We start from the raw sequence: 10265 nt of genomic DNA, 5'->3' as shown, positions 1-10265 counted from the left end.
GGTTATGGTGGCCTCAGAGAATGAGTTTGGGAGTGTTCCTTCCTCTGCAATTTTTTGGAAGAGTTTGAGAAAGATGGGTGTTAGCTCTTCTCTAAATGTTTGATAGAATTCACCTGTGAAGCCATTTGGTCCTGGACTTTCGTTTGTTGGAAGATTTTTAATCACAGTTTCAATTTCATTACTTGTGATTGGTCTGTTCATATTTCCTATTTCTTCCTGGTTCAGTCTTGGAAGGTTATACCTTTCTAAGAGTTTGTCCATTTCTTCCAGGTTGTCCATTTTATTGGCATAGAGTTGCTTGTAGTAGTCTCTTAGGATGCTCTGTGTTTCTGTGGTGCCTGTTGTAACTTCTCCTTTTTCATTTCTAATTTTATTGATTTGAGTCCTCTCCCTCTTGTTCCTGATGAGTCTGGCTAATGGTTTATCAATCTTGTTTATCTTCTCAAAGAACCAGCTTTTATTTTATTGATCTTTGCTATTGTTTTATTTGTTTCTATTTCATTTATTTCTGCTCTGATCTTGATGATTTATTTCCTTCTGCTAACTTTGTGTTTTTTTAATTTTAACATCTTTATTGGAGTATAATTGCTTTAAAATGCTGTGTTAGTTTCTGCTTTATAAAAAAGTGAATCAGTTATACATATACATATGTTCCTATATCTCTGCCCTCTTGCATCTCCCTCCCTCCCACCCTCCCTATCCCACCCCTCTAGGTGGTCACAAAGCACCAAGCTGATCTCCCTGTGCTATGTGGCTGCCTCCCACTAGCTATGTATTTTACATTTGGTAGTGTATATATGTCCATGCCACTCTCTCACTTTGCCACAGCTTACCCTTCCCCCTCCCCATATCCTCAAGTCCACTCTCTAGTAGGTCTGTGTCTTTATTCCCATCTTATCCCTAGGTTCTTCATGACATTTTTTTTCTTCCTTAGATTCCATATATATGTGTTAGCATATGGTATTAGTCTTTCTCTTTCTGACTTACTTCACTCTGTATGACAGACTCTAGGTCCATCTACCTCGCTACAAATAACTCAATTTTGTTTCTTTTATGGCTGAGTAATATTCCATTGTATATATGTGCCACATCTTCTTTATCCATTCATCTGTCGATGGACACTTAGGTTGCTTCCATCTCCTGGCTATTGTAAATAGAGCTGCAATGAAAATTTTGGTACATGACTCTTTTTGAATTATGGTTTTCTCAGGGTATATGCCCAGTAGTGGGATTGCAGGGTCGTATGGTAGTTCTATTTGTAGTTTTTTTTTTTTTTTTTTTTTTTTTTTTTTTTTTTTTTTTTTTTTTTGGTATGCGGGCCTCTCACTGCCGTGGCCTCTCCCACCGCGGAGCACAGGCTCCGGACGCGCAGGCCTAGCGGCCATGGCTCACGGGCCCAGGTGCTCCGCGGCATGTGGGATCCTCCCGGACCAGGGCACGAACCCGCGTCTCCTGCATCGGCAGGCGGACTCTCAACCACTGCGCCACCAGGGAAGCCCTATTTGTAGTTTTTAAAGGAACCTCCATACTGTTCTCCATAATGGCTGTATCAACTTACATTCCCACCAGCAGTGCAAGAGTGTTCCCTTTTCTCCACACCCTCTCCAGCATTTATTGTTTCTAGATTTTTTGATGATGGCCATTCTGACCGGTGTGAGATAATATCTCAGTGTAGTTTTGATTTGCATTTCTCTAATGATTAATGATGTTGAGCATTCTTTCATGTGTTTGTTGCCAATCTGTATATCTTCTTTGGAGAAATGTCTATTAAGGTCTTCTGCCCATTTTTGGATTGGGTTGTTTATTTTTTTGTTATTGAGCCTCATGAGCTGCTTGTAAATTTTGGAGATTAATCCTTTGCCAATTTCTTTGCGTTTTGTTTGTTCTTCTTTCTCTTGTTCCTTTAGGTGTAAGGTTAGATTGTTTATTTGAGATTTTTCTTGTTTCTTGAGGTAAGCTTGTATAACTATAAACTTCCCTCTTAGAACTGCTTTTGCTGCATCCCATAGGTTTTGGATCATCATGTTTTCATTGTCATTTTTCTCTATGTATTTTTTGATTTCCTCTTTGATTTCTTCAGTGATCTCTTGGTCATTTAGTAACATATTGTTTAGCCTCCATGTGTTGGTGTTTTTCACGTTTTTTTCCCTGTAATTCATTTTTTCAACTCATAGTGTTGTGGTCAGAAAAGATACTTGATATGATTTCAATTTTCTTAAATTTACTGAAGCTTGATTTGTGACCCAGGATATGATCTATCCTGGGGAATATTCCATGTGCACTTGAGAAGAAAGTGTAATCTGCTGTTTTTGGATGGAATGTCCTATAAATATCAATTAAATCTATGTGGTTTATTATATCATTTAAAGTTTCTGTTTCCTTATTTATTTTCATTTTGGATGATCTGGCCATTGGTGTAAGTGAGGTGTTAAAGTCCCCCACTATTATTGTGTTACTGTCTATTTCCTCTTTTATAGATATTAGCAGTTCCCTTATGTACTGAGGTGCTCCTATGTTGGGTGCATATACATTTATAATTGTTATATCTTCTTCATGGATTGATCCCTTGATCATTATGTAGTGTCCTTCCTTGTCTCTTGTAACATTCTTTATTTTAAAGTCTATTTTATCTGATATGAGTATTGCAACTCCAGCTTTCTTTTGATATCCATTTGCATGGAATATCTTTTTCTATCCTCTCACTTTCAGGCTTTGTGTGTCCCTAGGTCTGAGGTGGGTCTCTTGTAGACAGCATATATATTGGTCTTGTTTTTGTACCCATTCAACAAGCCTGTGTCTTTTGGTTGGAGCATTTAATCCATTCATGTTTAAGGTAATTTTCAATATGTATGTTCCTATGACCATTTTCTTAATTATTTTGGGTTTGTTTTTGTAGGTCCTTTTCTTCTCTTGTGTTTCCCACTTAGAGAAGTTCCTTTAGCATTTGTTGTAGAGCTGGTTTGGTGGTGCTGAATTCTCTTAGCTTTTGCCTGTCTGTAAAGCTTTTGATTTCTCCATTGAATCTGAATGAGATCCTTGCTGGGTAGAGTAATCTTGGTTGTAGTTTCTTCCCTTTTGTCACTTTAAGTATATCATGCCACTCCCTTCTGACTTGTAGAATTTCTGTTGAGAAATCAGCTGTTAACCTTATGGGAGTTCCCTTGTATGTTATTTGTCCTTTTCCCTTGCTGCTTTCAATAATTTTTCTTTGTCTTTAGTTTTTGCCAATTTGATTACTATGTGTCTTGGTGTGTTTCTCCTTGGGTTTATCCTGTATGGAACTTGCTGTGCTTCCTGGATTTGGGTGGCTATCTCCTTTCCTGTGTTAGGGAAGTTTTTGAATATTTTCTCTGGTTTTTCTCTCTCTCTTCTCCTTCTGGGATCCCTATAATGTGAAAGTTGTTGTGTTTAATGTTGTCCCAGAGGTCTCTTAGCCTGTCTTCATTTCTTTTCTTTCTTTTTTCTTTATTCTCTTCCCCATTAGACAGAATTCCACCATTCTGTCTTCCTGGTCACTCATCCGTTCTTCTGCTTCAGTTATTCTGCTATTGATTCCTTCTAGTATACTTTTCATTTCAGTTATTGTATTGTTCATCTCTGCTTGTTTGTTCTTTAATTATTCTAGGTCTTTGTTAAACATTTCTTGCATCTTCTCCATCTTTGCCTCCATTCTTTATCCGAGGTCCTGGATCATCTGTGCTATCATTATTCTGAATTCTTTTTCTGGAATGTTGCCTATCTCCACTTCATTTAGTTGTTTTTATGGGGTTTTATCTTGTTCCTTCGTCTGGTATATAGCCCTCTGGCTTTTCATCTTGTCTATCTTTCTGTGAATGTGGTTTTTGTTCCACAGGCTGCAGGACTGTAGTTCTTGCTTCTGCTGTCTGCCCTGTCTCACCAAGCCATGGCTGGAAGAAACTCTGGATACAGATCAGGGGCAGAGGGTGCTCAGGATAAGCACCCAGTCCATCCCATGGAGGTGGTTAGCTTTGAAATCCAGCAGGCCCTCCCACAGGGCAGCACGCAACGTAGGCAGAGGCACCAAGTACTGCAGCCCGCACTGGTCCTCACAGTGCAAGAAGAAGTTGGCCACGCTGTTGCGGTGCAGCTTCACTGAGTGATCATGGCCCAAGCACAGCCTCGCGAACATTCACTGTGGACACAATGCCCACACCTGCTTGGGGGCCACAGCTCACCTCCCAGCTTCTCGGGTGCCCACTGCCCAGTGGCTGCAGCTCCGCAGCCTGTGCAGGACTGGTGTCGCAGCCAGAAGACGCAGGGCCATGGGCCCCAGCTAGCCCGGCCCCTCAATGCCAAGCTCCCACACCTTGATTCACCTTTGATTATCTGGATTTTATTGTTAAGCAGCCTTTTCACAAATAGCTCATAGGTGTTCTATCCTATGAGTTCGTTTGTGCTTGAGGCTCTTTATTCTTTTATATTTAAAGAACAACTTGTCTGAGGATTAAAATCTTAGGTCATGTTTTCTTTCACTTATAGCTTCATAGCCATGACTCTAATGTTTCTGACATTGTACATTGCTATAGAGAAACCTGAGACCAGTTTGATTTCCCCAACTTTCCAACACTCACACAAACATGTATGTTTACTTTTTTAGGTGACTCCCTTTGCCTGACAGTCTGAAAATTTCTTTCTTTATACTTGAAGTATATGTCTCAGTCATTCTGTATCATTCTTTTCCTGAAACATTGTGCCTCTTTCTGATCTGCAGATTTAATTTTTCTAAAGCTATCTTCTGTAATATTATATTTGAATGTGTTCTTTGTCCATTTAGGGGATACCAAGTCTCTTTATGCTGGAAAATATTCTTTGTCATACTATTATTTGAATGCTTTCATATCTTTCTTCTTTTTTAAACCACGATTTTTTAATCATAATAACCAAAATGGTTTATTGGAAACCTGATCACTAAAACAAATACTCAAAATTCAGAGTATTATAAATTCTCTATAGTTCACGTAGAAGCAAAAGCCTAATTCACTGTAGGGTTCACCCAAATGTCCATAGGCATTATCATTTTATATTTACACAGAGGCTTTAATCTGAGCTGACCTTTGGTTACCCTGAAATACATAAACTATGAACTTCCACAATGGAATTATAAACTTGAAAGTTGTGGCCTCAAAGCACTGACAGAACAAAGGGAAAAAAAGGTCACCTATCGGAACAAATCATGATAACAAAAACATTTCTCATTTAAGACTGTTCACTTAAAGATCAAATAACCATTTCCCTCTGCACCAAACTGAAAATAAATGGTCGAGAGCTTTAAGAGGGGGAAAACCAGTGGACCTCGTAGTATACAAAGATCTGATGCTTTTGCATTAATATAACTGCTTAGTCCTAAAGCTAATAAATCAGACAAATGCATGCAAGTTAAGCCAGAGCAGGCTTGCTTCCACACCTCACATCCTGTATTTACAGTGGGACGTGGCTGAACAGGTAAGACACAGATTCACTGTTGTGGGTCCTTCAAATTGCCTCAGCCAAGATCATTGAAATGTCAGTAACCTGAATCTTGGAGCAGTGTTTCATTTTGTCCTCTTGGGGAATAGTGTTTGTCACAACCACAGCCTCAAAGGCGGAATTATTTATTCTGGAAATAGCTGGACCAGAGAATATCCCATGGGTAAAGGTAGCATAAACTTTGGTGGCTCCAGCCAAGAGTAGCTTGTCTGCAGCATGGCAGATGGTGCCACATGTGTCAGCCATGTCATCCACAAGGATGGCCACGCGGTCCTTCACGTCGCCCACCAGTACCATCTGGTCCACTTCATTTGCCTTCTTCCTCTTCTTGTGAATCAAAGCAAATTCCACATTCAACCTGTCTGTGATTGACGTGACCCTTGTGGTGCCCCTGGTGTCAGGTGAAACAATGATGCAGTTTCTCCACTCGGTGATGTTCTCCTGAATCCACTGCAGGACCACGGGCTCCGCGTACAAGTTATCCACGGGAATATCAAAGAACCCCTGGATTTGAGAGGCATGCAGGTCCATGGTGATGATGTGATCCGCCCCAGCGACTGAGAGCATATTGGCCACGAGTTTTGCTGAAATCGGAGCACCACTCTTGTCCTTTTTGTCTTGGTGGGTGTAGGGGAAGCACGGGATCACAGTGGTCACCCTGGAGGATGACGCGATCTTGCAGGCATTGATCATGATGAGGATTCCATCAGGTTGTTGTTGATTTCTCCGCAGCCACTCTGGATTATGTACACATCTCCCCTCACACTTTCACCAATCTCGACGCTGGTCTCCTAGTTGCTGAACTTCCTGGTGACCACCTTGCCCAGCTCCAGGCCCAGCCGGTCGGCCACGCATTCGGACAGGTCCTGATGTGAGCTGTCACTGAAGAGCACGATGTTGGGCATGGTCAGGTGCGGAGATCCAAGCAGCGCAGGGCGGCGGAGATGGCGGTAACACGGGAGCCTGTGGCAAGAGCTGGAAAGCGCAACTCCATGATTGTTTTAAGCTTTCTTACTGCCAGTTTGATTCTCAGTCGTGTCTAGTCTTTTTTGTTTTTACCTTATATATTCCATAATGATGTTACTTTGGATTTCAATTAATGATTTTCTCTATAGGTTTTATTCACATCTCAAATTTGTTGGAGTGAAAAATAAAACAGAAGTGTATAAAAGTTACTATATCTAAAATATAATGTAATACTTGACTGTGACAGAAGAATGGGTTTCTAAGACCTTTTGCACAGAGGGTTTTATTAACAAAGCGCTTCTTGAAATTTGTGAGGTTGGCTTGAAAGAACTTCTTCCAGAAAACAGATGGTAAATCTGTGGCACATGTATTACTACTCCTGTACCCTTTGATGGATGTGCTAATAAATCACAATGTTCTTATTTGGGTGCAGATATTGTCTCACAATTCTATGCAACATAGTACTAGAGACAGCCATTAAAATGAATTGTTCCAAATTGTACTCAAGAAGAAATCAATTCCATCACTGTTCTAGAACTTGGCACAGATGGAGCCATCCATGAGCTTTACAGACCTGCAAAATTCTTTAGAGCTTCTCATGTTGCCCTGAAGCAAATGTATAGGGGAAAATATAAGGAACTATGTATTTTTTGCTGTGATTAAATGCAGTCAATATACAAGTCCAGGAAGTGAAGAGAGTCCCAGACAGGGTAAACCCAAGGAGGAAAACACTGAGAAATATGGTAATCAAATTGAAAAAAATTAAAGACAAAGAAAAAGTGTTAAAAGCAACAAGGGAAAAATGACAAGCAACATACAAAGTAACTCCCATAAGATTATCAGCTGATGTCTCAGCAGAAACCCTGCAAGACAGAAGGGAGTGGCACAATATATTTAAAGTGATGAAAGGGAAGAACCTACAACCAAGAATACTCTACATAGCAAGGCTCTCATTCAGATTTGACAGAGACATCAGAAGCGTTACACACAAGCAAAAGCTAAGAGAATTCAGCACCACCAGACCAGCTTTGCAACAAATGTTAAAGGAGCCCCTCTTGGTGGGAAAGAGACTAACAACTTAAAAAACAAAATGAAAAAAACGCTTGCACATATATAGACTGCTATATCAAAACCACATGGGAACAGGAAACCCCCAAAGTACAAGAGATACACACATGAAAAGAAAAAGCAATCCAAACACAACATTAAAGATGGTCATCAAACCACAAGAGAAGAGAACAAAAGAGGAAGGGAAGAACAAAAGCCCTACAAAAACAAACCCAAAATAATTAAGAAAATGGCAATAGGCATACACTTATCAATAATTACCTTAAATGTAAATGGATTAAATGTGCCAGACAAAAGATACAGACTGACTTAGTAGATTCAAAAACAATACCTGTATATATGCTGTCTACAAGAGACCCACCTCATACCTAGGGACACATACAGACTGAAAGTGAAGGGATGGAAAAAGATATTCCATGCAAATGGAAATCAAAAGAAAGCTGGAGTAGAAATACTCAATATCAGACAAAATAGACTTTAAATTAAAGATTGTTATAAGAAATGAAGAAAGACACTACATAATGATGAAGGGATCAATCCAAGAAGAAGATATAACAATTATAAATATATGTGCATCTAACAGAGGAGCAATTCAATACATGATGCAAATGCTAACAGCTATAAAAGGGGAAATCGACAGTAACACAATAAGAGTGGGGGACTTTAAAACCTCACTTACACCAATGGACAGATCAGACAGAAATTAATAAGAAAACACAGCTTTAAATGACACAATAGACCAGATAGATTTTATTGATATTTATAGGACATTCCACCTGAAAGTGGCAGAATATGCTTTCTTCCTAAGTACACATGAACATTCTACAGGATAGATCACATCTTGGGTCACAAGTCAAGCCTTGCCAAATGGAAGAAAATTGAAATTGTATCAAACTTCTTTTCTGATCCCTGCATATGAGATTAAAAATCAATAACAGGAAAAAAACTGTAAAAAACACAAATACATGGAGGCTAAACAGTGCACTACTATGTAACCAAAAGAACTCTGAAGAAACCAAAGAGGAAACAAAAAAATACCTAGAGACAAATGAGAATAAAAACACGATGACCCAAAACCCATGGGACGCAGCAAAAGCAGTTCTAAGAGGGAAGTTTATAACAATTCAATCCTCCCTCAAGAAACCAGAAAAATCTCAGATAAACAATCTAACCTTACCCCTAAAGGAACTAGAGAAAGAAGAACAAACAAAACCCAACGTTAGTAGGACAGAAATCATAAAGATCAGAGCAGAAATAAGTGAAATAGAAACAAAGAAAACAATAGCAAAGATCAATGAAACTAAAAGCTGGTTCCTTGAAAAGCTAAACAAAATTGATAAACATTTAGTCAGACTCATCAAGAAAAAAGAGGGAGAGTATGGAAATCAATAAAATTAGAAATGAAAAGGAGAAATCACAAGTGACATTGCAGAAATAGAAAGGATCATAAGAGATGACTATAAGCAACTGTATGCCAATAAAATGGACAACCTGGAAGACATGGACAAATTCTTAGAAAAGTACAGTCTCCCGAGACTGAACCAGGAAGAAACAGAAAATATAAACAGACTTATCACAAACACTGAAATTGAAACTGTGATTAAAAAACTCCTAACAAACAAAAAGTCCAGGACCTGATGGCTTCACAGGCGAATTCTATCAAACATTTAGAGAAGAGCTAACACCTACCCTTCTGAAACTGTTCCAAAAAATTGCAGAGGAAGGAACACTCCCAAACTCATTCTCTGAGGCCACCAACACCCTGATGCCAAAACCAGACAAAGATACCACACACACACACACACACACACACACACACACAAAATACAAGCCAATATCACTGATGAACATAGACACAAAAAATATTAGCAATCTGAATCCAACCATACATTGAAAGGATCATACACCATGATCGAGTGGGATATATCCTAGGGATGCAAGTATTCTTTAATATCTGCAAATGAGTCAGTGTGATATACCACATCAACAAATGAAGACTAAAAACCATGTGATCATCTCAATAGATACAGAAAAAGCTTTTGACAAAATTCAGCACCCATTTATGATAAAAATTCTCCACAAAGTGGTCACACAGGGAAACTACCTCAACACAATAAAGGCCTTATCAACAAACCTATAGCTAAAATACTCAATGGTGAAAAGCTGAAAGCATTTCCTCTAAGATCAGGAACAAGACAAGGATGTCCACTCTCGCCACTTTTATTCAACATAGTTTTGGAAGTCCTAGCTACAGCAATCAGAGAAGAAAAAGAGATAAAAGGAATCCAAGTTGGAAAAGAAGTTGAACTGTCACTGTTTGCAGATGACATGATACTATACATAGAAAATCCTAAAGATGCTATCAGAAAACTACTAGAGGTCATCAATGAATTTGGTAAAGTTGCAGGATACAAAATTAATGCACAGAAATCTCTTGCATTCCTATACAATAACAATGAAAGATCAGAAAGAGAAATTCAAGAAACAATCCCACTTACCATCGCATCAAAAAATAAATAAAATACCTAGGAATAAACATATCTAAGGAGACAAAAACCTGTACTCCAGAAACTGTGAGATGCTGATGAAAGCAATCGAAGAAGACACAAACAGATGGAAAGATATACCATGTTCGTGGATTGGAAGAATCAATATTGTGAAAATGACTATATTACCCAAAGCAATTTACAGATTCAATGCAATCCCTATCAAATTACCAATGGCATTTTTCAAAGAACTAGAAC

At 38.9% G+C, this 10265-nt stretch overlaps 1 pseudogene; it reads right to left on the bottom strand.

Moving 5' to 3' along the window:
* Window positions 1–5405: 5405 nt before the first annotated feature.
* LOC131759925 (ribose-phosphate pyrophosphokinase 2 pseudogene) lies at window positions 5406–6392 on the bottom strand (annotated as a pseudogene).
* Window positions 6393–10265: the final 3873 nt, after the last annotated feature.

The sequence above is a fragment of the Kogia breviceps genome, chromosome 7 (genome assembly GCF_026419965.1).
Source record: "Kogia breviceps isolate mKogBre1 chromosome 7, mKogBre1 haplotype 1, whole genome shotgun sequence".
Lineage (NCBI taxonomy): Eukaryota > Metazoa > Chordata > Mammalia > Artiodactyla > Physeteridae > Kogia > Kogia breviceps.
This window is presented reverse-complemented; position numbering and strand designations above follow the sequence as displayed.